This window comes from Herpailurus yagouaroundi, unplaced genomic scaffold, assembly GCF_014898765.1.
Source record: "Herpailurus yagouaroundi ecotype Mexico unplaced genomic scaffold, PumYag 188, whole genome shotgun sequence".
Classification (NCBI taxonomy): domain Eukaryota; kingdom Metazoa; phylum Chordata; class Mammalia; order Carnivora; family Felidae; genus Herpailurus; species Herpailurus yagouaroundi.
Window position 1 is genome coordinate 35,995,168 of NW_024412419.1, and position 27,898 is coordinate 36,023,065.

The 27,898-nt window shown below is 52.8% G+C and overlaps 1 long non-coding RNA gene across 1 annotated transcript; it reads left to right on the forward strand.

Moving 5' to 3' along the window:
• On the forward strand, positions 1-27,387 carry LOC121044412 (uncharacterized). The gene is made up of 5 exons (XR_005797292.1): positions 1-830; positions 4,001-4,180; positions 22,043-22,167; positions 26,967-27,052; positions 27,223-27,387. It is a non-coding gene; the product is annotated as an uncharacterized LOC121044412 (long non-coding RNA).
• Positions 27,388-27,898: the final 511 nt, after the last annotated feature.

Consider the following 27,898-nt stretch of genomic DNA (forward strand, 5'->3'; position numbering starts at 1 on the left):
GTGTCAGGAGCACCTCCCCGCCCTTGGGGTCTAGACGAGATGGCCAAGAACCCCAAACTCCGTGCTCCGGGGCGGGGGGCGGGGGGGCTGAAGCCCTCTAGGAGGAGGTCTGTTACCACCGGGGCTCTATTCTTCCCCGTTTGACCCCCACACTGGTGCCTGCTCCATACCACTGCTCCCCTCCTGGGGCCCCTCAGAAGCCCCCTCATATGAAGCATTGTGGGAAGAGAGCAGATGCCTCGGAGCAGCTGGTAGTTCTGAGGAGGGGGGGGGGTCTCACCATATCCCGCAGAGCGAGTAGCTCTAAGGTGACGTTTTAGACAGCTCCGAATCTGCCCATGGGACTCCTCACTTGGCCTCCCCCCTCCCCACCGCCCCCGCCACGGCAGCTCCTTCCTTCCTCCTCCCTCCTTCCTCACCTTCTCTTTGGAGACACGTGTCCCCTGCACCCTAAGCTTGCCTTCTTTCAAACATCAGCTCCTGCCTTGTCAGGAAGCAAAGACTTTTCCAAACGAGCACGTCCTCTCTCGTCTCATCATGCCAGCTAGTGGAGCGGGGACAGTCCTGTGGCTCGGGAACAATCCGACAGCACCTAGGATACGAAGTATGTGTAACTCTGTGGCGTCCCACAGGCAGCTCCCACGCAGGTCTACAGGAGCCTTCACGAGGATGGTTCTCGAAGTGTTGTTTATGGCAGGGTAGTGTAGGATTAAATCAGCGGTCCAGCGTCAGGAGGACAGATAGGTGTGAGCCACGTGGCCGTCAGGAGCCACGAGCAAGGTGACACATCATCCCCGGGAGATCCTAAGAATATGGTGCTGAGTAAAGAGGTATGTGATGGGCAGGGGCTATACCGTGAAAACACTTCTGTGAACTGAGAGCACCGGCATCCATGAATCATACTAGATAGTTCTAAGGATACCTGGGTATTGAAGGACATCCCTGGGAGGCTAGAGGGCGCAGGGGGGGAGGAAGGACACTGAAATAAGTCTGCCCGGGCACCTCACAGGGCCTGAGTGGAGGCCTGTGCCTTGGCTCACGCGCCTGGGAAGAAAGAGGCAAGAGTGGGGAAGGGCATCGTGGCTGGAGGGAGAGGGTGAGCCGCCCCAGGGGGTGTGAAGCAGTTGCGGGGGGTGGGGCTTGTGTGTGGGGACCCAGGCAGGGCGACAGCCCTGAGGGTCAGCATTTGATCGTGCAGCCCTGGGAGAGAGCAGGGGCGGGAGGGCTAGGGAGGCATGGCCTTCCGCGTGCCTCTCTGCCGAGGTCGGAGTAGGAGGCTGAGCCAGCCAGAATTCTTGGGCCACCTCTGGCTGAGTGCAGAAGGCGGCTGTCTCCAGTGGAGGGGTGGGAGTCTTGGGCCCTGGAAGCGAGCCAAGGGATGTAGATGCTCAGAAATGTGCGGACGTGAGCAGCTCTGCAGTTCCTGGCCTGTGGCTGGCCAGCCCTGAGCCAGGCCTGTATTCTGCCTCTCTGGTATCCACCACCCTGGAGGCCAATGGCTCCGCACCAGGCTTGAGTGGGAGGGACCCCTAGGGCAGAAGTTCACTGTACGTTGACTCCAGGATGTGGAGGCCCTGCCAGGGGTGGGGGGAAGAGGCAGGAGGGGCGGGCTTCCTACTCACGTAGACACAGCCCAGGAGCTGGCCCACGGGTGGGTAGGCTCTGAGAAGCTGGAGACGTGGGTCCCTGCCTCTGCCTGTCCTTTACCAGTGGTGTGACCTTGGGCAGGCTGCTTCCCTCCTCTCCAGGGGTGTTGTGAGGTCAGGTACACTCCTGGAGGTGGAGGAACTTTGTAGCTGTCAGGTGCTGCTCGAGTGGGAGGTGGAGTGAAGGGCTGGCCTTGCAGCCCAATTCAGCGACTTCAGCGGGGCAAACGGAGTGTTCCCGGGGGGCAGGCAAGCATCTGGGCTGCAGGCTGGGTCCTTCTCTTTTGCCTGCCCTCCCAAACTAGCACCTGTGCTGGGGCATGTGCGAGCCTGGGACCGGATCCCTGCCCTGGCCAGGACGCAGGGGTGGAGCCCGCAGAGGCTTCAGCTGGAAAGTACTATGAAAAGGGTTATCACAATGGCAAGATGGGCCTGATATTTTTGAGAAGCAAATCATCTGCGAGAGAACAGGCGGTCTCTCTACATACAGCGGGCACCCCGGGGGAGTGCGGCTCACCGGAACTGCCTGCTTGTAGCCCTGAGTATGTCGTGGGAGCCACACTGGACAGCTGGCCAACGCTCTTTCCATGTGGCTCTGGCGGATGCACTCAGAGACCCGGAGACGCAGGCCAGGCCCATCTGCTTGAGTTACTTGCAAGTGCGCTAGGTCAGTGCCCCCTCCCCTGCAGCTATACCCTTGCCAAGGTCATAGGTGCTCAGTAATAGTCCTGGCCAGCATTCCAGGTCTCAGAGCCCTGGGCAGCTGCCCAAGGCTGGAGGTTTCTGCCCTTGTGGTCCCCTCCCAGAAAGCATGCTTGTTTGGAACCCTGGTTATGAAGCAGCCCAGTTGGCAGTCCTGTGAGGGGCAGGTGATGCCAAGAGAGAGAATAGAGGCCCTCCCAGGTGCCCCCTCCCAAGGGTACTTTGGTGGGGGGTGGGTACACTCTGCTCTGACCTCACCTTTCCCATGCAGGGGTTGCATCCACGGCACTGTCACATGGCCATCTGGGCTCTGCTTACATCCTTCTGAGGACAAGGAGCTCACTGCTTTGTGGGCAGCTGGGCTGAGTATTTTCAGGCAGATAGGGAGGATGGAATACAATATCTTTAAGTGCTGGGCACCATGCAGGGCCCACGGAGGTGCCCAGGTAATTTGTACCCTCCTTGCTCCCAACTGTTGGGTGGTCTTTGTTAGCAAGTCCTTCCTGGGGCACCTGAGGGGCTCTGTTGGTTGAATGCTGGGCTCTTGGTTTCAGCTCAGGTCATGATCTCATGGTGCATGGGTTCGAGCCCTGTGTCAGCACTGACAGCATGGAGCCTGCTCGGGATCCTCTCTCTTTCTCCTGCTCTCTCTCTCTGCCCCTCCCCCGCTCATGTGCATGCATTCTCTCTCTCTCAAGATAAATGGATACGCTTTGAAAAAAAGAAAAAGAAAGTGCTTCCTGTGGTGACCAGTCACTCCCAGCCATTGGAAACGTCCTTAGGCTGCCACTGGAGTGGTGCAGAGCAAGTCTCGTCCTGTGTCCTTCAAAGTGTGTAAAGAAAAGCATCATGTCATCCCCCAACCTCTTCTCTCCTAGTCCTCTCACCCTTCCCAGACTTCACACATCCTGATGGAATCCTCAGAGTAAAGCAAATCACTATTGGCCATGGTCTACTGTACCTCTCCCCACAGGAGAACGGGGCATCCGCGTCCAGCTGAACCAAGGAGGAGCCATGTTCCTTGTTTAGGCCGATGATCTGTGAGCAGAAATGTCACATGTCCCTTTCAGGCCAAAGCTGTAAGAGCCAGTCTGTGGTTTGCTCTGTCTCTTTTCCCTCTGTCACCAGATAGAATTTCCCAGAGGGGCGCCTGGGTGGCTCAGTCGGTTGAGCATCCAACTTTAGCTCAGGTCACGATCTCACGGTTTGTGAGTTCGAGCCCCGCGTCGGGCTCTGGGCTGATGGCTCAGAGCCTGGAGCCTGCTTCCGATTCTGTGTCTCCCTCTCTCTCTGCCCCTCCCCCAATCATGCTCTGTCTCTCTCTGTCTCAAAAATAAATAAACATTAAAAAAAAATTAAAAAAAAAATTAAAAAAAAGAATTTCCCAGATAAAGGCTACTTTATTAGCTTGGGTTCCAGAGCTAAGATGACATGGGTCAGAGCCACCACAAACGTGGACCATGAGCGAGAAGCCATTGAGATTTGGGGATCTTTTGTTACTGCAGTGAAATGCAGCATATCCTGATTGATACACAGTCATCTGCTAATGTCTCTCCCAACAGGATCTCCGGCATCAAGGGGATGTGAGCAGTATGGATGCTTTCTATGAGCAGGTATTGTGGAAGCATCTATTAATTCAGCGTCTTTTACAGGAGCAGCACATGTGCTCGTAACAAACTTATGAGCTGAACGTGAATATGAATGTAAACAGCTGGCGAACCGAGACGTGCTCACTCCTTGCTCAAGCAAAGAAGCACCTCTAGCTGAAGAGACCATTGTCCTTCACTGGCATTCGATTCACCCTACTGATTCTCAGCCATCTCCCTATCCTGGTGGGTTAATTTTTTTTGAACATCTTACTATGAAATTTTCAAACCTGTAAAAACGTTGAATGAATCAGATGGTAAACACCTGTGTACTCACCACCTTGATTCTGTAATTTATATTTTAGTATCCTTTACCACATATCTACCCACCTGGATATCCATCGTACCTTTTGGTAACTTCCAAAGTAAGTTGCAGACATCAGTACTCTTCTCCTGCCGCTCCCCCCAATATTCCAGCGGGCATACGTTGACTAGAGATCAATATCGATTTACGTGTTTTTGATATATACAACGAAATGTACGAGTCCCAGGTTTTGACCGACGCGAACACCTGTGTAGCCCCAATCGCTCTCAAGATAGAGAACATTACCGTCACCCCAGAAAGCTCTTTCAAGCCTTTCCCTGGTAATGTCCATCTCAACCCTCTAGAGGCAAGCACTGTTTTGATGGGTTTTGCCTATTCTAGAAACTCAGATAAGTGGACTCTTACAGTGTCAGACTTTTTTTTTTTATCAGCAACACGTTCTTGAGAGTCACTGACCTTGCTGTGTATGTCTGTGGCTTGTTCCTTTTTGTTGCAGGGTAGTGTTCTGTTGTATGACTATACCACACTGTGTTTAGGTTCCATCCTACTGATGGACAGCTAGGCCATTTACAATCGTTGGCTGTTACGAACAAACCTGCTAAGAACGTTTGTGTTTGAGCCTTTGTGTGGACATATGTCTTCATTTCTCTTGGGTAAATATTTAATACTGGAATCGCTGGCTCATGTGTAGATGTATATTTAATTTTATAAGACACTGACAGATTTTTTTCCCCCAAAGTGCCTGTATTCTCTTCACTCCCACCAGCAACGTCTAAGAGTACACCCACTGCTCCACAGTCCTGGGTTAATTCTGAATCTAGGTCCTCATTCAACGAGCTCGCCATCCTTTCTAGCCGGTGTGACCTCGGTGTTGGTTAATAGATATACTGTGGTCCATCCAACTCATTGTCAAGCTCTTGGGCTAGGATAGAGTCCCATGGCTGTGTCAGAGGCCCAGTCTGTGAATAATTAGTTGCTCCTTCATCTGTGTAAATGCACCGAGCTATAACCTGTGCCCATCGCCACCGAGGGGACCGTGAGACAGTTTGTCAAATCGAGAAATGCTATGCTTCTAACATCTTCTTCCTAATGCCCGTCAGGTACCAAAGAGGGGAAGGGGTTTGGGTTGGCATGGCCAGCGGCGGGGCCCCGCATATCAGCCACTATTGCTTCCTTCCAGAAGAGCCTGCAGACGCCATTTCCCGGTGCTTGTGAATCAAGCCACTGAATAGTTTGCGAATCTTGCTGGAGATAAAAAATTCAAGCTTAACCGTATGCGGGTCTTTAAATGTCTTCTTTGAAAATGGGTACAGAATCCCCCCGTGACTTAATCTGTTGGCACCCCTCGTGCCTCCCTGATTTTTCGAAGGTCACGTAGTCAAGACAGTGAGTGCTTGGTCGTGTCTGCAGGTTTCTGTAGTTCCTAGCTGGGGAGGGGAGGGGAAGGAAGGAGGCAGACAATGGACGTTACTGAATACCTGTTTGTGAGCTAGGTGTATGTCGTACACGAGCCATCTCCTCTCAGGTGTCATCATTCTCCTTTCAGATGAGGAAACTGGGTCCCACGGAGGCTAAATAACTGCCCGAGGCCACAGGGGGGATAAACGGCAGAGCTGGCATCTGAACAAGATTTGCATGGGTTCCGAGCTTCCTCCTACAGACTCAGAAGAGCCCTTTGGTGTCCTTGAGCATTGCTTGTGAACCTCAGACCTGTGTTATTTTGGGGGGAGGCTGTTCCAATGGAGTCGTAGGAAAGCTTTCCCACCACTGAGAGCAGTGTTTGGGCCAGCCCACACTTGATGGAGGTCAGCAGAGGACACGGGCCTTGGAAGTGAGCATTCTCTTCGTTCCTGGTACACCTGATGCAGTGCCCTGGCCTGTCCTCACTGGAGGCCAGATAGGTGGAAAGCAAATGGCCAAGTTCAGTCAATAAGTGGGCGACCAGGATCTAAATCCAGGCCTCTCTACTCCAAAGAGTGGAGGGTGAACTCACCCTGCTCATGCCTTCTGCCACGATGTGAGCCCATTAGAGTTATGGCAGGCCCAGGTGTCTGATATTGGGGGGTCCGCTGTGAGCCCAACGGGCTTGCCCAAAGGATCTATTTCAGCATGCTCCAGGGAAGGGGTGGGGATGATGACCTAGTCCTGGGAGATGAGATTATTCACCGGATTTCAAGGTTGTCAGTCACCACCACCCTGCAAATCAGGGAGCATCTCGAGGCACCATTTACTTCTAAATTTGTGAGAGGGAGGTGGGATTTGGGAGGGCAGGCCTGAAACGTGACAATAATTAATTTTGGGAAAGCGACTGCGCATCCAGAAAGACAGCCTCTCAAGTGCCCCAGAGGGCAAGCAGCCCTTGAAGGTAGCAGGGCCAGGGGACTGGGACAGGGAGAAAGAATGTTTGCAGGCATTTCAGATGTTTGCAGGGTTTGGCCAGATTGCCTATGAAGATGAAGGACTATGGCATTATTGCCCAAAGCCTGGCATGCAGCAGGCACTAAATAAGACACTTAAGGTCAAAATTGTACACGTCGTAAACAGAGCCATTTTCTGTGGGCTGTTAATATTTCTTGGAAGGAAAGGTATAGCAGAGGGACCCAGAGGGTTCCCTGGTCCAACAATGATGCCTTTGTGATATTAGCTGTTAGCTGAGCTACTGGCCCTGGGAAACTGGGTTTAGAGGGTTTCATTCAAGTGGCTAGGGATGAAAACGCAGGGCTGTTTGGAGTCTGGATGGAACCAGAGGACAAGTTGTGCATGTGTCTTGGAGCATGAGTAGGGCAAAAGTACAGAGGGTACAGGCAGCCCGTCCCTAGGGCTTTGGGGGTGGAGTGGGGTATCCTATAGGCTCCTTCAGTCTGGAGGGCCCCCAAGCCTTGCTGGGGTTGCTCGAGCTTCCCTCCACTCTGAGAGAAGGAGTGGACACAGGGACTGAACAGGGCCAGGGAGACCTGAACCCTAGGGTCCAGCTCTGTGCGGTGCCTCATGGCCCACGTGAAGCGGGGTTGACAAGGAGCCTGATCACGTGAGCAGGAGCCCCATGGCAGAGTCCTGCGGGGAAGGGCACTGGGCTGGGGAGATGGGGTTCCAGTTAGGGCTTCATTATGTCTTCTGAGCGTTCACAGACCCTTCTAGTCCTTTGTGCCCTCAGCTGTGAAACAGGGACGATGATGCCAATCCCTGACCTGACCAATTCACAGAGCTGATGGGAGGCTAGAAGGAGATAATAGGCACAGCTCTGGTAGGATATGGAAGGTTGTGAAAGACCATTGTTCCTGCCATAGCAACAAGGATCAGGGAACTCAAAGGCAGATTGAAATAAATTATCCAAACTGAAGAGCACAGCAGACAAAAATTTTTAAATGTTTCCTTTAAAGCCATAGGAAAGCTGTGGACACACACACACACACACACACACACACACAGTCCAAGTGAACTAAATTACAGAGAGGGCAAAGCCTTTCAGGAGAGAAGAGATTGGCAGTTGCTTTCATACTGCCTGGGGGGGGGGGGGGGCGGTGGTTGCCTAAACTGGGTAATGGAGGAGCAGGCCTGACAGGTGGAGGGACTTTCCTGGGAAAGGAGACAATGTCCAAACTTTCAACAACCAGGTGAACTTGTCTGGTATATTAGAGTCTAGAGGAGCCCCCAAAGATAGAGCTATCCTCTGCGAGCTGGCCTGCCAGTTTTTCTCCAGGGAGCTTTGGCTGAATAAGCATCAGCCGGGGCCAGGTCTGGAAAGTATGAGATACATGATAGATTAGATAGATAGATAAGCAGATAGAAACATAGATAGAGGGGCACCTTGGTGGCCCAGTCGGTTAAGCAGTCGACTCTTGATTTCAGCTCAGGTTGTGATCTCTTGGTTCGTGAGTTTGAGCCCCATGTTGGGCTCTGTGCTGAGAGCATGGAGCCTGCTTGTTGTTCTCTCTCTCTCTCTCTCTCTCTCTCTCTGTCCCACCCCTGCTCATGCTCTCTCTCTCAAAATAAATAAATAAACATTAAAAAAAAAAAAAAGAAACATAGGTACACACACACACACACACACACACACACACAGATATCTCACGGTGCTTAGATCCAAAGCCCTGATGGAGGGGGATGGGACCTGAACTCACCCTTGAAATATTAAAACCTCAGTGAACTGAAACTAACCCAGCTGCCATCTTGCTCTACTCTTGACAAAGACCAATGAGATAAACCCCTCAGGCTAGTAATCTGTCAGGAAATCCAAAGAGAACATCAATGAAAACAAGAGTGGGTTCTTTGAAAAGATCAATAAAATTGATAAACCTTTAGCCAATCAAACTAAGAAAAAAAGAAAGAGGACATAAATTACTAATATCAGAAATGAAGGAGGGTTCATCACTCCAGCTCCTTTATTAAAATTTTTTTTCAACGTTTTTTATTTATTTTTGGGACAGAGAGAGACAGAGCATGAATGGGGGAGGGGCAGAGAGAGAGGGAGACACAGAATCGGAAACAGGCTCCAGGCTCTGAGCCATCAGCCCAGAGCCCGACGCGGGGCTTGAACTCCCGGACCGCGAGATCGTGACCTGGCTGAAGTCGGACGCTTAACCGACTGCGCCACCCAGGCGCCCCTCCAGCTCCTTTATTAAAATGATAATAAGGGAATATTATGAGCTGACCTATGCCCACAAACTTGATAATCTATGCAAAACGGACCAATTCCTTGAAAGATACAATCTGCCAACTCATGCACGGTGAAATAGACAATCTGAATAGGCCTATATCTATTAAAGAAATCGAGTCAATAACTAATAACCTTCTAAAACAGAAAGCACCAGGCCCAGATGGGTTCACTGGTGAATTCTACCCAGCATTTAAGGAAGAATTTATACTAATTTTCTACAATTGCTTGCGGAGGATAGAAGCAGAGGGAATACTTCCTGACTCATTTTGTGAAGCCAACATCACCCTAACACCAAAATCAGAAAAAGAAAACTATGGACCAATATCTTTCACGAACATAGATGCAAATAAAAGCTTGGAGAATCATTGCTAGGAGACTTATACTACAAGAAATATTAAAGGAAGTTCTTCGGGCCAAGGGAAAGAAGCCCAGACTACCAGAAAGAAATGGAGACTCTAGAAATTGTAAACATTTGGACAAATATAACAGATCAGTTCCCCCCCCGCCCCGTTTTTAAAAAGGCTTTTGGCCATTTAAAGCAAAAATAATAAGAATGCAGAAGTAAAATATACAGTAACACAAGCACAAAGGACTGAGAGGGGTAAATAAATTACACCATTGCAAGACTCATTTATTATCCTGATGTAAGTGATGGCTGCAGGAGTGTACCCATTTCAGAGATTCATTGAGCTGTATACTTAAGATTTGCACACTACATTGCATGTTAATTATACTGTACCGCAATAAAGTACTGTTAGCATGAAAAGAGAGAAGTAATGAAGATATGGAGCTCTGTAAGCTGTGGAAAACCCACAAATACAACAGATGTTTATGTTTGTCAGGGAGGGAGTCAGGTCCTGCTCCCTGGAAGAGGCTGTTACAGGCTGAAGGTAGAGACGGGCTGAGAGGTTCAGTCTGCTTCCTGCTGTGCTGACAACGCAGGAATTTCCCTCTGTGATTGACTCCTGCTGGAGCCCATCTTCCTGCCTTCATGGGAGCCCCAACAGGACTTGGCCCATGAGATGAAAGGTCCTGAAGTCTGCGTTCCTGTTCTGGGACCTGGGGTGGGGTTGTGGGGTGGGGGTGGGGAAGCTGGGGAGCTGGAAGACTGCTCACACCCTTTCTGGGACCCTCTCCTTGTGGTGGGGAAAACTAGAATGTCAGCCTGGAGGGGACTTCTGATTCAGTCAATTCACTGCCGCTGTTTTGCAGAGATAGGACGTGGGGCTTAGAGAGAATAAATCTGAGAAATTGGACTTGAAAGCAGACCTCCTCTTTGCACTAGAACAGCTGCCTGGGGCCCATTTAAGCTTGTCTTCCCTGAACAAAGCCAGAGAATCCAGTTATCCCTTTCTCTGCCCTTTAAAAAGAAAAAAAAAATTCCCCTTCCACCAATGCCCATGCTTTGTTAGCTCTGGGGAAAGCAGCTGATAAAACTAGTTCATACTAAGGTGTGAGTGACTGATACCCATTTAAAGCCTTCCTAAAAAGGGCATGCAGATTAACCACCTCCAAGAAACTGTCTTAATGATGTGATCCCATCCAGTATGGCAGGTTGAGGAGAAATATTTGGGGTCAGGAGCAGGTAAAGGAGGTGAGAAAAGAGTTGTCAGTCTGCGGGCAGCATGGTGTAGGAGAGACGGCAAGGTCTGTCTCCAAGTCACTGGCTCATCTCGGGCACATTATATGACCTCCCTGGGCCTGTTTCTTCCTCTGTAAAATGAAGGCTGGATGCGAGAACAGCTCAGAAGTCCTTCACCTCTGACATCCTAGCCGTTTTCACTTACATCCTTCTAGCACTCACTTTACAAGAGTGGTTTTGCTACTATCTTTGGCTCTTATCACTTTGGAAGGAGACTAGAGCCTTGGGTGTGGGGGGTCTCCAGAAGGAAGGTCACTCAGTGGGATGGACTCTGAGTTTCCCCCTTCCCCCAGGCTGCCTAAAGGGGCTGGAGGGGCCTTCTTTGCACACCAGAACCCCGACTGTTTCCCTGGCCTGCCCAGGGCAGCAGTGCTCTCCCTGGATGGGAGTGGGGGTGGGGAGACAGCCCCACTCAGGGGCCCCAGAGGGAAGTAGGGGGCCACCGCCAGAGGGGCTGTTCTCTCTCAGCTTCTCCCCAACATGGGGCCTCACAGCCACCTCCAACGTCTTCACCAATTCCCAAATTCCCCTCACCTGCACCTCTGGGCCTTTGCCCAGGAGCCCCCTCCACCTCGGCTCACGCTCCTTCTATCACTGAAGTGGCTCCCCGTGGCTCCCCATGGCAGGGTGCGGTTCACCATCGAGGATGGACGGCCATTTCCAGCTTCACTGGGGGGTTCCCTTGCTCCCGGCAAACCCCCCCTGTGGGGAGGACCATGTCTCGTCCCTCTTGTCCACCCACTCCCCAATGCACAGTGTCTGCTTCCAGTCAGGGTCCAGGTCATGCGTTCTGATCACCTCAGTGGGATGGCCCAGCACAGTGTCGCTGAGTCCCCTTGCGAGACTGAGGAAGGGACAGGCTGAGAAGCCACAGAGGCAGAAGATTCTGGTTTCAAATCCCAGCTCGTAACATAGGAGCAGGTGAACTGGGACACTTGGCCTTATGCCTCTGAGCCTCACCATAAAATGGGTGACTAGCGGGGGGCCTTTGCAGACCACGCTCAGTGAAAGTAAGCGAGACAGTGTATATGGAGCAAAGTGCTCGGTTAATGACAGTTCTCATCCTTACCGTTTATACTCCTATTACCATCTGGCAGACCCCGGCCAGGCCACTCAGCATCCTGTTTCCTTGCTTTCAGGATTCAAAACTGTTTGTTTCCAAAATAAAGAGAGCAAAGCCCGTCAAATGGCAGTAGTTATGTAATAATAAAAGGAGACTTCATGGGACTAAGACTAAGGGAATGAGGCATAACACTGAGAGCCACCAGTGCAGACTGACAAAGAATCATCGATGCCACTCCCCAAGGGATCAGGGGGAGGGGATGGGAGGGTGGGGGAGAGCCCAGAGGACATGCGTTCCTGGCCCCTCCCCTTGGGCTGCAGATTCTACTCCAGGAAATGGGATTCCAGGCAAAAGGCTCAAGAGTAGACCCCTGGGGCCACCGGATCTTCATCTGGCCTCCTACAGTGGTCTCGGGGAGCCTGAGGCCTGTTGGCAGGACTTGCTGTCTGGTCAGAGAAGCAATGAACCCGTGCCAGGACTGGACCTTGGAGCACATTCGCACTAGGCTTGGCGGATCCTGGGCCACGTGTAACCACTCCTGGGCCCATCACGCACCTGTTGCTGCTGAACCTGCAGGAGCCTTGGGGTTTCTCCTAAATCCGCGCTCCAGACTGCCAGGCCCGGCGAGTGGACAACTGAAGAGCCGCAGCCAGATCCGGAGTGGCCCCGAGCCCTTGCATGACTGGATCCATTTTCTCAGCTCCGTTGTCCACAGGGGGAAGCAGTGACTTGGGCCTGGCCGAGGGACCTGGACAGTTCCTTAACATCATCGTTCAGAGCCCTGTTTCCTCTTGCTCAGGCGAGGAGGTTGCGTTGAGCCCTCAGGCCTCCAAAAGCCCACATAAGTCCTTGTCAGTGCTGCTTGGAGCTCCTGCCTGGTTTTGATGGAACATCTCTTCCCAAAATTCCCCGAGAAAAGGGGCCGACGAGGCAGCTATGTCTGCAAATGTCTTCAGCGTATCGTCACGCTTGATGCGTAGTTGGGCCAATGTATTCATCCAGGTTCTTGTAGCAGATGGCTGGCTCCAGGGAGGATTTGACCCCCTGGCTGGTTGACCCTTTTGGCCCCCAGCTGCTGCTGGGGCAGCTCCCCCTGACCTTGTGCACATGTCCCTCTCTCGACCTCCATTGTAACATCCTGTCACTAACCGCCCTCACCGCCCCCCTCCACCCCCTCCTGGCGATCATTACAAACAAACACAGCAAATAGGCAAGGAAAACACTAACCGGCAGCAACTTTAATTCCCAGCCAGGCACGTGGAGATCACATTCCAGAAAGTATTTTGACAAGACGCACCTCCTGGGCAAAAATGGAAAGCATTAATAAGAAAAAAAAAAGAGAGAGAGAGAGAGCCCACCCCTGCCTCTCCCAAACTCTGCTCTAGCAGTAGCTGCCTCCTGTTTGAGAAGACCTACATCTCAGGAATATTGAGTTTTTTATTGGGGTTCCTCCCCCCTTTTTTTCTTTGTTTTGGCAGAGAGGGCGTTTATTTTTTGAATGAGTACAGCAGCAGTCGAGGTAGACATGGGGTAACAGCTAAGCTAGGCTGAGGCCTCCTTTTGCCTTGGCTGGGGGCGGGGGGGGGGGGGGGTGAGGCGTGGGGCCTTTTGCCGGGCCTCACTGGCCACACAGCCTCCCAGTCTGTGGCATTGTTTCAGGACTCCCGGTATTAGAACGAATGGACAAATAGGACGTCAGGTGGCTCGGTCGGTTGAGCGTCTGACTCTTGGTTCCGGCTCAGGTCGCGATCTCATGGTCCTGGGATGGAGCCCCGGGATTCTCTCTCTCTCTCCCTCTCTCTCTGCCGCTCCCCTGCTCGCTCGCTCTCTCTCTCTCTCTCTCCTCTCAAGATAAATAAACTTAAAAAAAAAATTAAGAAAAAAGAAGAAACGGACAAGTAGAGCTCAGGGAGCAGGCACAGTGGTGCCCAGCCTGGGATCCCGGCCGGGGGTTGCTGGTGCAGATCAAACACCGTCAGCAAGCTCATGCTGCTGAACTGGGGCACGGGGAAGATGTGACCCCCTGCTCATTCTTGGGGAGGCAGGAAGGGACTGGACTGACTCCATCACTCTCACTCCGACCTCCCGTGGAGAAACTCAAGGTTGGTGGCGGGCTTGAGGTCACCAGCAGCTAGTCCGGGACCCTCTGAGTGCCCCTCGTGGATGCTCGCCATCCCACTATGCGCACCCGGACTCCTCCTCCAGCTCTGCAGACCCCAGGGAGGGGTCCACTGCAGGGACTGGGCCGGGTTAGTCATAGCTCAGCAGTTGGGAGAAGGGACGCCCCAGCAGCCACCTTCGCAGTCTTTCTGGGTGTGCAAGGAGAAGCCTCTGAGAAGCAGGACCGCCAACAGAACATGACCCCATTTGGGTAGAAAACAAGGACTATGTATTTTGTGAGAAAACAATGAATATCTTACTCCCGTATTTGGATTTTAGAAGGTTCAGAGGAAGACCCCCCAAAATTGTTAATATTGATTACTGGGGAGAAGGAAACATTTCATCGTAGACATTTGGTACCTGTTTACCATGAACAAGTATATATTTTTGCATGGAGTATTTTTGTGAAAAAATAATACCAGCTGAAGTTACTATCTCTAGGGACAGAAACTTGTTTGGGGGAGCAGGAAGTAGTTAAAAGACACATTAGCATTGCCTAGAATATTCAAGTGTGTGGGGTTTTGGTTTTTTTTCTTACAAAAAGATGTTCTTGGGCAACTTAAAAAAATCTTGAAAACCTAGTAAATAAATAAAAAATAAAACTCTTGGCTGCAGCTCCTGAGCACTGGGGGGGGGCCCCCCCCCCTCCCTCCCCTACTGCCACCCCGCCTGGGAGGCTCAGGTCTCAGGAAGGCAGATTTGGTCTGCAGCTGAAGGAAGGCCTGCAGAGGCCACACTGGCTGGACTCAGGCAGGAGCCAGGCCCAGAGTGTCTGTGTGCTGTGGCCAGGGCAGCTCGGCGCTCAGGAACCCAGCTCCATGGGCCTCTAGGATGGGGGCTCAGAAGTCACAGCATATATCCAATCCTGCCATTAGCTTCAGGGGAGCAGGGCTGGCCCCAGGAACCCGGTCCACATCCCCAGAAATGGCTGGTGCTCTTGCCACTGAACCCTGCTCCCTCCCCACATGGGCAAAGCAGCATTCCAGTCTCCAAAGCCCCTCTAGGCCACTCTCGTTGAGTTCCCAAAGGGGCCCTGGCTGACCCTGAGCCCACCGGCTGCAGGGTCCACACCTTTGCCTGGTGAGAGGCTTGACTCAGCATGGGCTGGGGGAGTGGGTGTGCTTGGGAGAAGAGGTCCCAAGCCCCTTCCGGGCACCAAACTCCCTTCCCCCTCCCCACCCCCCTCTGCTCTTTGGTGGCTGGCAGGCGGCATTGTTCAGCACCTGACAGCTCCCTCTGCTCCCCCAGCTCCTGCCTTCCTCACTGTCACGTCAATTTGGACAGCTGTCATGCCAGCTCTGAAACACACCCAGTTTCCCCCACTCAGTTCTGGAAAGAGCCCTGGACAGGAGCCAGGAAACCCAGCCTGGAGTCCTCACTTTGTGTCAACTAGTCTGGCGACCTTGGCATTCTTTTCCCTGGGTAGTGAGAGGTATACCACCTTCCTGCCCAGCTGGACAAGAACATCAGGAGAGTTGAGGGCTGGAGGAGGGAGGGTTTTTATTTATTCAGCATTCAGCATTTACTAAGAACCTGTAGCATGCCAGATGCAGTGCTAGGGAGACTCTGATAAAGAAGAAGGGGTCTTTAACATCGAGGAGCTCACAGTGCATTGGGGTGAGCAGCTGATGAGTGGACAGAGAACTATCTGGGAATTCTACCGTGAAGGCGTTTGAAGTAACAAAACAGGGCCTTGAGTTCTGCCTGGGGGAGCTTAGAAGTTTGCAGAAGAGGGAGTTTTTGATCTGGGCTTTGAGGGATGGCTAAGAGTTCACCAATTAGAAGAGACCGGAGGAGGCCCATCGGCAGCAGGCAAAACAAAGAAAGCAAAACATGTTTCACCTAGAGATGCATTAGAAGGGTTGTGGTGGAAGATGAGGCTGAAAAGGCAGGTGGGCACCAGATAGTGTTTGGCCTTTGTGTTAGAGTACTTTTGGCTGCAACTGAAGGAGTTTGCCCATCTAAAATGTGTAAATGCACGTGATGCTTTTATTATGTCACATAACAAATAGAGGCAGGGCGCTGCCAGGGCTGGCTAATTTAGCCGCTCAATGATGTAGTCAAGGACCATTTTTCCCCGCTTTGGGCTTGTTTCCTCATGGTCACAAGATGGCTGCCACTGCTTAGACACCATGTCCTCACACATCCAAAGACAGCAAATGGGGAGTTTCCCCAGAAGTCTCAGCAGACTCCCCCCCCAGGTCCCTTCACACACACACACACACACACACACACACACACACACACCCCAGTTCTCACATTATCCCCTAGAGGGAGGAAGGAAGGGTAATTGGCACGGGGTCACCCCGAAGAGCAGATATCTAACTTGCTCAACGGTTCCCTGAAGGCTGGCTGTCTCTGTGGGGAATGTGCAGATGGCAGTGGAAAAGTCAGGGAACCTGGAGCTCAGGACAGGCTCAGGACACATGGCGGAGTGGGGGACACCGTGCCAAACTCTTCCCCCTCAAGGCTGAAATCTCTCCATTAGAGCTTTGCGCCTTTGGATTAAGCATCACCCTCCTCTGTTTCACAATGTGAACACCAGTAGCAAGGCAGAGACACTCAGGCCACAGTGGGAGGCCTGTCCAGAAAGGCCAAGGGCCCAGGGCGTCTTATTGGGGAGGAGGCTCTAAGAGAGAAGAAGGGGCCACCCAAGATGATCTCCGCTGATGTCCCTGGATGCTCCCAGTACTTCCTCTTAGAGCCCTCACTCTGCCAATGACGCCTGTCATGGTTGTGGCCGCAGAGGCCCGGGCTGAGGGTGGGTCAGTCGGGGGGACAGTGCGGCCGGGGGCAGAGTCTTCCCTGAGTGCTCCCTGATGGCAGAGGCACTAGCATTCTGCCTTCTTTCCAGACCAGGCAGCTGAGGCCCAGAGAGCCCTGGCACACAGCTGAGCGTAAGCAGAGGGAAGAAAGGCAAGGCTTCTGTACGCGCTGCCTGGGGGTGAGAGGGCTGTGGGTGGGCTAGAGGTCCCCCCTCCCTCACAGGGCAGTGCCATTAGGTTGGCTCCAGGCTCCCCACAGGCAGGTGTGAGAGAGAAATAAACTTCCCTCTTGTTCACACGCTGTTACTCAGAGCCGAAATGAATCCCAAGGGGCACGAGCCCGTCGCCTTTTAAAGTCCTGAGAGGTGGCCAAGTGGCTTCTGGGAATGAGTTCCTTCGCCACGCACCCCCTCCTCGACCATCCCTGAGCCTCCACCTCCCTTCTCTGCCACTTGGTTCCTTGATACACGTCATGTCCCTCACTGTCCTGTGAGTCACCCCCATCCCCCCTCACCATCTCTCCCACACAAGTGGGACACATCATCCCCGCCTCCCCAGTCCGCTCTTCCCCTGAACGCTTTCCTGAGGCTGACTGGAGGTGGGGGCGGGCAGGTGGGCAGGGCCCCAAGCACACCCTGCCTCTCACCCTGCCTCTCACCTCCCAGCCTACCCCCTGCAGGGAGCTCTTCGGTCAGATGTGGAGACTGACCCCGTTGGAGGGGCAGTGTTGGGGGAAGGTGTTCAGTTCCCAAGAGCTGACAGAGTGAGCTTTCAGAAAGTGTGACCGGCTGTGGTACCTGGACAGGCTCCTTACCCCTCCAGTCAAGGCCCAACTCTCATTAGCTGGCCGTGGAGCCCACACGCCCAACACTAGGCGTGTACTCCTCTAGGTGATGGCACTGTGTCTCCAAGAGGGCCCCTCTGAGAGGCACAAGCTCCAGTAGGGCCGCTGGGGTTGAGCTTCAATTCTCCGCGGTTGGTTCATTCCTCAGCTGCTCTGGCCAGCCGCCCCCGGCTGGGGACAAAGCCAGAGAAGGCACCGGGCGGGAACTGGCAGGGCTGGCCTTCAGTGCTGTCCGCCCTCCATCCTGCTCTGTGGTCACTTTTCTGGACCTCAGGTCCCCTTTAACAGAATGGGGGTAGATGTTCTTTGAGCTTCCTCCGGGTTCCAACGTTGAAACTGACACCTATTTCCGTTTGTAGCTGTGTGACTTTGGTCACATTGCTTGCGCTTCCTAGGCCTCAATTTGATTCCATGTGAGTGAAATAGACAATGAGAACCCCTGGAGATTAGATCTTTGGGATGGAAGAATTGTAACAACAGTGACCCCGTGGCCCTCTAGCATTTGCAAGGTGCTTTTGCCCAAAATATCTCATTGGACCCTCCCAACAACCCCGTGAGGCAGTGTTACTTTCACCGCCGGCTCGCAGTTGGAGAAACAAAGGCCCAGCTAGCTATAGGGGAACAGGTGGAGAGATGGGCCTTGCCATTCTGTCCCCTGTCACCAGATGAAAGGCCGGATCCCCAGGGAAAGGCCCGGGCATAGCACGAGGGAATGGTGGCCCAGAATGCCCGCCTCCTCACCTTTCTCTCCTGGGTTGGGATCTCTGGGAAGGCAGATGAGAGGTGGCCCCTCCCCGAGTGCGGGTTCGAGGGGGCAGAGAGATGCTGCTGACAGCTGTGCAGATAATTGTCACTTCTCCGTCGCTGCTAATAGCATGTTTAGCTCGCGACTCCTCTGTTTGCCTGGTGCCTCCCACGGGCCCCGAGCTGGGAGTCTCTTAGCTTCTGCTTGGGCCAGGAGAGTGATGACAGAGAGTGTTCCCCAGCCCTGACCACAGCCAGCAGTCTACTTGGACCCTGGACTTGGTGGGGGTGCCCCGCAATTCCATTCCTGGGCTCTGCCCCACCCTAGGAAGATCCCTCCAGGCTCTGGGAAAATGGAAAAGGCCTCCTGTTCTTGGAAACCCGGCTTCTCTATCCCTCCAAGCCCCACTGCTCTGTGAATCTCTTGCCCCCACGCAGGAGGACCTAGTGAGGGAAGATTCTGCATCTGAATGGAGTGGGCTTCACAGAGTGGGCAGGACTGGGGCCGGCCCACCTCTAGATTACACTTGGACCCCTCCTTCCTACCTGCTTACCTCCACGGGCCACCATGGGACACATCCTACATACAGATCTGGTCCTGCTAGGACAGGTTGGACCCCTAGTCCCCAAGGCACAGTCAATCCTGAGCCCCTACTTGCCAGGTTAGTAGACCACCTAGCTCACACTCTGGGGGCCTGCTTCTCTCCCTGGCTCGTCCGCAAACCCAAGCGTTCATGGGCTTTCCAAAAGTGCCTTGCCAAATTTCCCTCCTGAAGACCCTTCAGGCTGGCTGTCTCCATTGCCCTTGGCCTGGTAAGTTATTGTCGCACGGCGGCCCTGTCTTCCTCACTCCGGGGTGTAGCCCTTGCCTGATGAAAGGCTTTTCCCTTGGGAGTCCGTGGTCCTCTGCTGGGCTACATTCTGGTGACCCACTTGCCCAGACAAGATGGACCCCACAGTGAGCGGCAGAGAGCAGCTAGGGCAGGGGAGTGGGGGTTGGGAGAGTCTCTCTGTTCACTGCCTGTCTTAGGGAGGCACTTAACTGATGATGTTATGATTCCTTGTTTACCATATGCATCACTTCTGGAATGTTCCTTCCAGGAGGGTAAGGGCTTGGTCCCATGCATGGCAGTCTCTCCAGTGCCTAGAGCAGTACTAGTCTGGCCTAGACCCAGTACTCAGTTACCATTTGCCGACTGAATAAACGGGTATGCGTTTTTGTTCTCTTTTCCCTTAACATTATTTCACGAAGAATTTTCCAAGGTTGCCGTTTTTCCTGGCCGCGTCACAAATATTCTGCCTTATTGACACATCATCCATCCGCTCCACAACTTGCAGAGCCTTTTGGCTGATTCCGGTTTTGTACTATTATAAATAATGTTCCTATAAACAGCCAGGCACATATAGCTACTTTCCCCTTGCAATTATGTCTTTGGGAGGAATTCCAAACAGTGGGATTACTGGGTCAAGGAACATGGCCTATTTATGGCCCTGGTTATGGTGGGACTGGATGATGATCAGTCCCCAGGATGGCCCTAAGCTTTGTCTCTCAGTGCCGTCCACAAAACCCTTTGGTGCCTGGAGAGGCGCTCTCCCTGGCTCCTGATGGGCTGTGGGGCCAGGTGCAGTGACAAGGGAGTTTGTGGAGGGGTCAGAAGGAGGTGGCTGTGGGAACAGCAGAGATGGGGCGTGTCCCCCAGTTCCCGGGGCCAGGAACCCTGCTCTGGGAGCCTGGGAAGGCCACTGCCTCTCTCAGACCGCCTTCCTTCTCTGGGATCAGCTCCCTCCCATCCTGGAGAACCCACCCCAGTCTCTGAGAGGGGAGCAGTATCCACCTGGGAGCTGCAAGAAGGGCCAGACTCTGGTGCCTCAGCTATTTCTGGCTTCCCTCCTCAAGGGCCTTTGGTAGAAGGCCACGTCTGGGGAGAAACAGGAGGCGTGGAAACAGGTTTTGAGCAAAGGTCGGCATTACTGTAGAGAAAGGGTCCGCTGTCTCCAGTCTCCCCCCAAATGCTCCGTCTGCCTCGCACTTCCTTGCTCCCTGAGCTCCCTTAATCCATCATCAGTCCCCAGACCCAGGGTCCTGGATGGTAGAGGGGGAAGGGTCCACGTCAGACCCTTCTGGACCCTGATCTAGAACCTGCCTTCTACTGGAGGGGAGGGTGGCCAGGGCGTGCCCCTCTCCAGGCGTACCTGTCCAGTCCCGAAGAGACTCAGTCACAGTTGGTGAAGCCGGCCTGCTCCTTGGATGCCTGCACTTGATGGGGACCTTGCAGGCTTGATGCCTGATGGAGCCTGGTCCTCGTGATGAATGGTGTGCTGGGAAAAGGGGCTGCTGTTTCCAAGAGCTGGCGGAACCAACCCCAGCAGTGCTGGGTGGCAGAGACCTGGGTGCCCCCAGCACGGGGAGGGAGGAGTTGGGGCTCCCAGTGTCCCTTGGCTCTCCTTGAAACTCCTTCCAGGCTCTTCTGGCTTCCAGGCCTCTCTCTGGTGGCAAGAAGGTCTGGGAAAGAGTACAGAAAGAGCATGGGACTTCTCATCCTGCCTGTCACTAACTGGCTGTGTGACCCACGCTCCCTGGGTGGGTCAACAGCCGTTGACGCCAGGGCACTGACACTCACTCCTGCCCTGTGTGGTTTCTGCAGTGGCTTGGGTCAAGGCCTCAGCAGGGTGGGCCTCGCAGGGTGACTGACCTGATCCAGAGCTAGCTTCGTGGCCGGAACCAGACGGGTGGGAGCCTGGAAGGAGCCCGGTCCCTGCCTCCTGAGGTCAGCCCTTGGCCAGGTGCTAGGAGCCCCTCTAGGTAGGGGTGCCAGCCCTCTTTCCTCAGCCTCCCCTCCTCTTCCCATGCCTCACTCGGCTTCGCAGAGATGGGAAGCTTTTTGCTGGCTGATGAGGGAAACAATGGCTTTGGGAGCGTGTGGGTGCACACGGGGGGGAGCATGTGGGTTGTGTGATTTTCCCGGACAGGCAGGCGTGAGAGGGAGAAGAAATTATTCTGTCTAAAATCTCAGAGATGAGTTCTTCTCCAGAGCTGGCAGAGTGACTGTTTCATGGCTGGGTGGGGAGGCACGAGAGAAGGTGGGCCATTCCCAGGGGCAGGCGTGAGGCAGGGCAGGGCCAGTCCCTCGTGAGGATCCCCGGTGGGCCATGACGACAAAGACAACCTTTTATATTTGCCCAGGCATCACCCCTTGCAAGGAGCCGTGACACCCATCATAGCAGCCGGTCCTCACCAGAACCCAGAAGGACCATCGGGCAGCCAGACATTGTAATTAACCCAGCTTACAGATGAGAAAACTGAGGCTCCAGGGTATTAACTGACTTGCCCAGGTCAGAGAGCCAGTTAGTGATAGAGCCAGGGCTTGAACCCAGGCCTCTGAACCCTGAAGCTCACCTCTGCCTGGCACCCACTCCTTAATGTCCACATGGTTTCTGAAGATGAAGACGGTGAGGGACCACCAGAGCAAGGAGCTTATGTTGTGGATCCTTAGGTAGAATTTTTCAGAGGTTCCCTCCCATCCCCCACCCTCTCCCCAGACTCGACCTTCAGAAGTATTGTCTTTCATGCTGGAAGGGGGAAAAGGTTGGGTTGAGGAGAAGGCTGTCCTCCTGGGACCCCAAGTTCCGAAGTGTGGGGAGTGGGGGCTTTGGCAACCCTGGGATTCACAGGGAGTCTCCAGCAATCTTTCGGACTTCTAGCTCCCAGCCTTGATGTGTTTTTGTCTTTGTTTTTGCACCACAGAAAAGGAGCAAGCTAACAATGGCAGAAACTGAAGCCTCCCCAAGAATCTCTTCCTCCTTTGCTGGCAGCATTTCATTAGCATAGTGGGACTTCCTGTAGGGATGGGCCAGTGAAAGGAGAGTGGTCATTCTGGTAGTCAGTGGGGCTGTTTCTTCGATTCCAGGCTCATCGTGGTTGACTTCTCCGTCCACTGCAGTTCAGGCCTGTGGCATCTGATTGCTCTGACCAACCAAACGTCACAGGAAGCGATGTGCGTGTGACTTCCAGGAGGAAGCTTTAAGAGCCCATGTGAGTCTCCCCATCTCTTTCCGTGTTTGTGAGGTCCTGGATGCACCTGTTGAGATGCAGCCTCCATCATACTGGGTCACTGAGTGACGATACCCACGGTGGACATGTTGCATGTGTAAGACATTTTACTGCTTTAAAGCCATTGAGATTTGGGGGCTGTTTGTTACCACAGCATACCCGAACCTGTCCTGACTGATAGTCACCAAGTTGGCCAATAAGAACCTTGCCTAAGACTTTAGAATTAGGACCTAGGCCTTTCTAGTGGGCTAGACCCATGATATGTAAACCTTATTGCTTTGTTTTTTTTCCATGGGGATGTGGAAGCAGAGAAATCATTCTTTAAAGAGAGAGAAGAAAACAGGAACACAGGTAAGGAGAGATGGAGAGATATCCCTAGCATTATTCTTCTTGCCTAACATCTGGATGCATAAAAATCCCTGTGTCCTTTTATGAAAGGCTTCTCCCCACACCTTTTTTAAAAGCTTATTTATTTATTGGGAGAGAGAGAGAGAGAGAGAGCACAAACCAGGGAGGGACAGAGAGAGAGGGAGAGAATCCCAAGCAGGTTCCATGCTGTGGAGCCTGTGCGTGGACCCTGACACGGGGCTTGAACTCACAAACTGTGAGATCATGACCTGAGCCGAAATCAAGCATTGGATGCTTAACTTATAGCCATCCAGGCACCCCGAAAGGCTTCCCCTTTTTATTATACAAGCTTGGGTTGGTTTAGGTTGCTTCCAACCAAGAGCCCTAATACAGAGTGAAAGGGGATTTGAGGACAGGTCTCCCTTTTACGGATGAGGTCGCTGGGGCTCATGGTGGTCAAGTGGTTTGTCCAAGGTCATAGCCATTGAGGACAAATGTTCACGTGCTCCCTTTCTTGGTGAAATAATTCAAACGGTAACAATAAAAATGTTAGTCTTGGGGTGCCTGGGTGGCGCAGTCGGTTAGGCGTCCGACTTCAGCCAGGTCACGATCTCGCAGTCCGTGAGTTCGAGCCCCGCGTCAGGCTCTGGGCTGATGGCTCAGAGCCTGGAGCCTGTTTCCGATTCTGTGTCTCCCTCTCTCTCTGCCCCTCCCCCGTTCGTGCTCTGTCTCTCTCTGTCCCAAAAATAAATAAATGTTGAAAAAAAAAATTAAAAAAAAAAATGTTAGTCTTCACTTCTCCTTCTCCCAACCCACCCTCCAAAAATTACTGCTCATCAATTTGGTGGGCATTTTACTAGAACTTTAAAAAAATGTGTTACAAACATATATATATATTTTACCCCACTCAGCTTTATTAGAAAAATGGGATCATATTATCCCCATTTTTCTGAACTTCGCTTTTTTTCACTCATCAGATTGTTGACACTTGCACATTCTATCTGTGCCTGGCCAATCTGGTGATGTGCCAGGGAGAGAAGGGGTGGATGAGGCCAGGGGCCAGATTCAAAGGACTGAAGGTCAGAAAACCCTCTAGGCAGTGGGTGTGGGGATGAGGGGCAGACTCAGAGTGGAAACCTTCCAGGCACCTGCACAGCCCGCTTTGAGGCCCCTGACAACCCTCCCAGGCAGCCAGCTCCTCTGGCCAGCTCTGCAAGGATGGGGAGTTTGGCATTTCGTTTAAGTTAAAATCTGCTTCCCCTGTGAGTCCTCCCACCGGCCTAGGACCTCTCCATTAGTTCCTGGGGCAAACTGCTTTATCTGCCTTCCTGCCCCCCACAGTAGATCAAGAAGGAGTGGGTGCGACTCCCTCATTCTCACACCAGGGCCTCAGCAGCCCCAGTGATCAGCTCTGTAAAAGGCGGTAACAAATGGCCAGGAAGAAATCCAGAACTCAAAGGCAGAGAACCAAAGGCCCAACAGCTTACAGAGAATGGCGAGGAAACCAAAACAGCCAGAAGGCAGGCAGGCAATTAAAGGAGGGGGCTGAGTTTTCAATTAACAGGCTTCACCGCTAGCAGCGGATAATTAACAGATTAGCAGGGCCGGTAGCAAGGATTGGGGCAGGCACTAGCGGTGGAGGAGAACTGGGGCTCCAGCTTCCACAAGAATGAAAAGGAATCTTCCAGCTTAGGAACCTGAGGGCACTGGACTAAACAGGGACATAGTGTGCAGGCTGGAATGCAGGGGAGAGGCCCAGAGGGCAGGGGTAGTGCCCGATTGCCTCCTGGCCGGAGAGGGCCCTTGGTTTGCAGAGCCCTCTCTCCCTGGGGAGGCGCTGAGGAGGAGATTTATGAAACTCTCGGGGAGTCATGGTGTTGACATCCCTTGAACTTGCGCATTGCCGTACAGCTCACAACAAGCATTCAAAGTCATTGGGGGCAAAGCTGTATAATATAGACTTGAGAGCAAGGACTGTGACATTAGACACTCCTGAGTTAAAAACTTGCTCTCACTTCCTGACTGCGTGTGCCTCATTGGACATCCTCGCTGCTCTCTCAGACTTCCCTGCTCCTTTCTAGTTAGGCAGGGCCACACCAAAGCATAGAAGAGCCAGTGTGCAAGCCTCCAGCTGTATCCTCCCCTGCCAGGGGGTTTGGGAAGGCCACCGTTCCAGAGAGCAGAGCCTCAATCATCCTGAATCCCTGAGTGACCTGGGCGGAGACGATGCTCCTGCCAGCCCCCTAGAGACATATAGTGGGAGCCAGAATGAACTATTGTGTTGGTATGAGATTTCAAAGATGTTGGTTACAACAGCAAACCAAGCCCTGTCCTGACTATTCCACGGAGTCACCCCCACCTCCCCGAGGCTCTGTTTTCTCAGACATGAAATGGCCAAGAATGATCCCCACCTCGAATGACTATGGTGAGAGTAAGGGAGATGATGTGTAAGTTGGCTGAAGGCTATTCTCAGCTCCTAGGTCCCATACCCCCGTAGAAAACGGCAATGTTGCCACAGGCCAAGGTCAAAGACCAAGGACGTTTTTTGGCCCCAACTAGTGGCTGGAACCTTTAAGTGCTGAGCAGATTTTAATGGTTGAGCTCCATGGGATGCTGGAGGCCTGGGCTGCACCCTCCTGGGGAGGGGGGACGCCAGGTCAGCTCCCCCCCCTTTCTGGCTTCTCCAGCTCTCTTCTGTCTGCAGTGTGGGGAGAGGGGCTGAAGGCTGCTACCATCATTCACGCCTGGGGAGGGCTGGCTGGGCCAGTCGGCCCAGAGCTGCTGGCCCGGCCGACTTCCCTTGGTTCTTTCAGGCCCCAGGGCTATAAGTGACTCCTGTGACCTGTCTACAGGTGGCCCCCCGCCCCAGGCCCTGCTTCTGCTCTTCTCCTGCAGCTGAGCTTTCCTCCCTCTCCTGGCCACCCCTTAAGGCTACCACCGACATCACCTTCAGCCTGTTCCCAGCTGGTCCCACCTTCCCCCAAAGACGAGGAACAGAGTTACAGCCATGGAGGCGGCTTTCTGTTCTCCTCCACTCTGGTTTTGGCCTGTTCCCCACTGTTCCTGTTTGGTCTATAAGATCAAACCCATTTTTTTTTTTTTTTCAGCTGATCTCATTCCTCCTGGAGTTTCTGATGCTCCGCATCCAAAGCCCAAGCAACGGTTTCTCTCTACTTTCCAAATATGAAGCCGTCTCACACTCTCTCTGTAGTTGGCTCCCTGCTCCGAGCTCACCTGATTCTTTAGAGGCAGAATGTTCCAGGCACAGGCTTTTAAAATTTCCTTCTTAGCCTGTGCGTGTTCCCGTGGGACTCTCCACCCTCGATCCAAGGAGCTGTCATTTCCCCCAAGCCAGTAGCCACGCCTGTCTTCTCTGGGGCCTTCCTGTCCACCACGATTGAGCCCACTGACCCCTCTGGACTCTCAGATGCACAAACACAATCGGGGTGCCCCCACGGCCACTGAGGATCCTGATTAGGAAAGAACTTGACTCTCAGATGTCTTACCCATAGCCGCAGATCAGCAGGGGTTGGCAGTTTCCCTTGTGTCTCTCACAAATGAATCCCTGTCCAGGCTACTGCTAGCTGTTGCCACTCGAGCAACCAGAGGTATGGCCACTATGCAGTCCACCACAGTAGCCACTGGCCATGTGTGGCTCATGAGCACTTGAAGTGTGGCCGGAAAAATTGAGATGTCCTGTGAGTGTAAAATGCACACGGGATTCTGAAGACAGGATGAAAACAGAATGTGGAACATCTCATTAATAATATCTAACACATAGATTATCTAATTAATACCATAAATGTCTCATTTATTTGTATCGATTATATGTTGAAATGACAGTATTCAGAACACGTTGCTTTAAAACATTATTAAACTGATTTTGCCTGTTCTTTAAAAAAATTAAAAAAAATTTTTTTAACGTTTATTTATTTTTGAGAGACAGAGAGAGACAGAGCACAAGCGGGGAAGGGCAGAGAGAGGGAGACACAGACTCTGAAGCAGGCTCCAGGCTCTGAGCTGTCAGCATAGAGCCCGACGCGGGGCTCGAACTCACGGACTGCGAGATCATGACCTGAGCCGAAGTCGGATGCATAACCGACTGAGTGACCCAGGTGCCCCTTAAAAAAAATTGTTAATGTTTATTTATTTTTGAGAGAGAGAGAGAGAGAGAGAGAGAGAGAGCAGGAGCAGGGGAGGGGCAGAGAGAGAGGGAGATGCAGAATCCATGAAGCAGGCTCCAGGCTCTGAGCTGTCAGCACAGAGCCCAACACGGGGCTCGAACTGGTGAACTGTGAGATCGTGACCTGAGCTGAAGTCAGATGCTTAACCCATTGAGCCACCCAGGTGCCCCTGTTGTTCTTATGTGTCATATGTGGCTGCTAGAAATGTAGAAATGCAGACATTTTTAATATTTTATTTCTGTTTTGCAGCGCCCGCCCCGGATGCCTCTCCATCACTCCCACCATGTGGAAGGCTGCTCTTGAAATGCTGTGTATTAACTTCCCATTGCTGCAGGGTAAGCACTTACCACCAACTCAGTGGCTTAACACAATACAAATTTACTATCTTATAATTCTGGAAGTCAGAACCCTGACCCAGGCATCGCTGGGTTAAAATCAGGATGGCTCCAGGGCTGTGTTCCTTTCTCCAGGCTCTATAGGACAATTTATTTTCTGCCTCTTCCAGCTTCTGTGAGCTGCCCGCACTCTTTGGCATGTGGCCCCTTTCCATCTCCAAAGCCAGCAACTGCTGCTCGAGTCTCAGATCACGTCTCTTCTGCCTCCCTCTCCATGTTTAAAGGACTCTTGTGATGCCATTGGGCCCGCCTGGATAATCAGGATCATCTCCTTATTTTAAATTTTTTTTTTTCAACGTTTATTTATTTTTGGGACAGAGAGAGACAGAGCATGAACGGGGGAGGGGCAGAGAGAGAGAGGGAGACACAGAATCGGAAACAGGCTCCAGGCTCCGAGCCATCAGCCCAGAGCCCGACGCGGGGCTCGAACCCACGGACCGCGAGATCGTGACCTGGCTGAAGTCGGACGCTCAACCGACTGCGCCACCCAGGCGCCCCATCATCTCCTTATTTTAAGGGCAGCTGCCCGGTATTCTTCATTCCCTCTGCAGCCAGAATTCTGCCTTACCGTATAACCTGTGTCGCATAACTGTTTCCAGGGATCAGGACGTGCATTCATCCAGGTTCATTCTTCCGCCTCCCATCTGCTTTCTTGTCCTGCTCAAACTGGCAAGATCTTGGAGGTGACTGATGTGGGGACATGTTTCATTTCCCCCGTTTCCCTCCCCCACGGTCTCCTGGGAGCTGTTTTGGGATCATATGGTCCCAAGGAAACGGATTCCATCT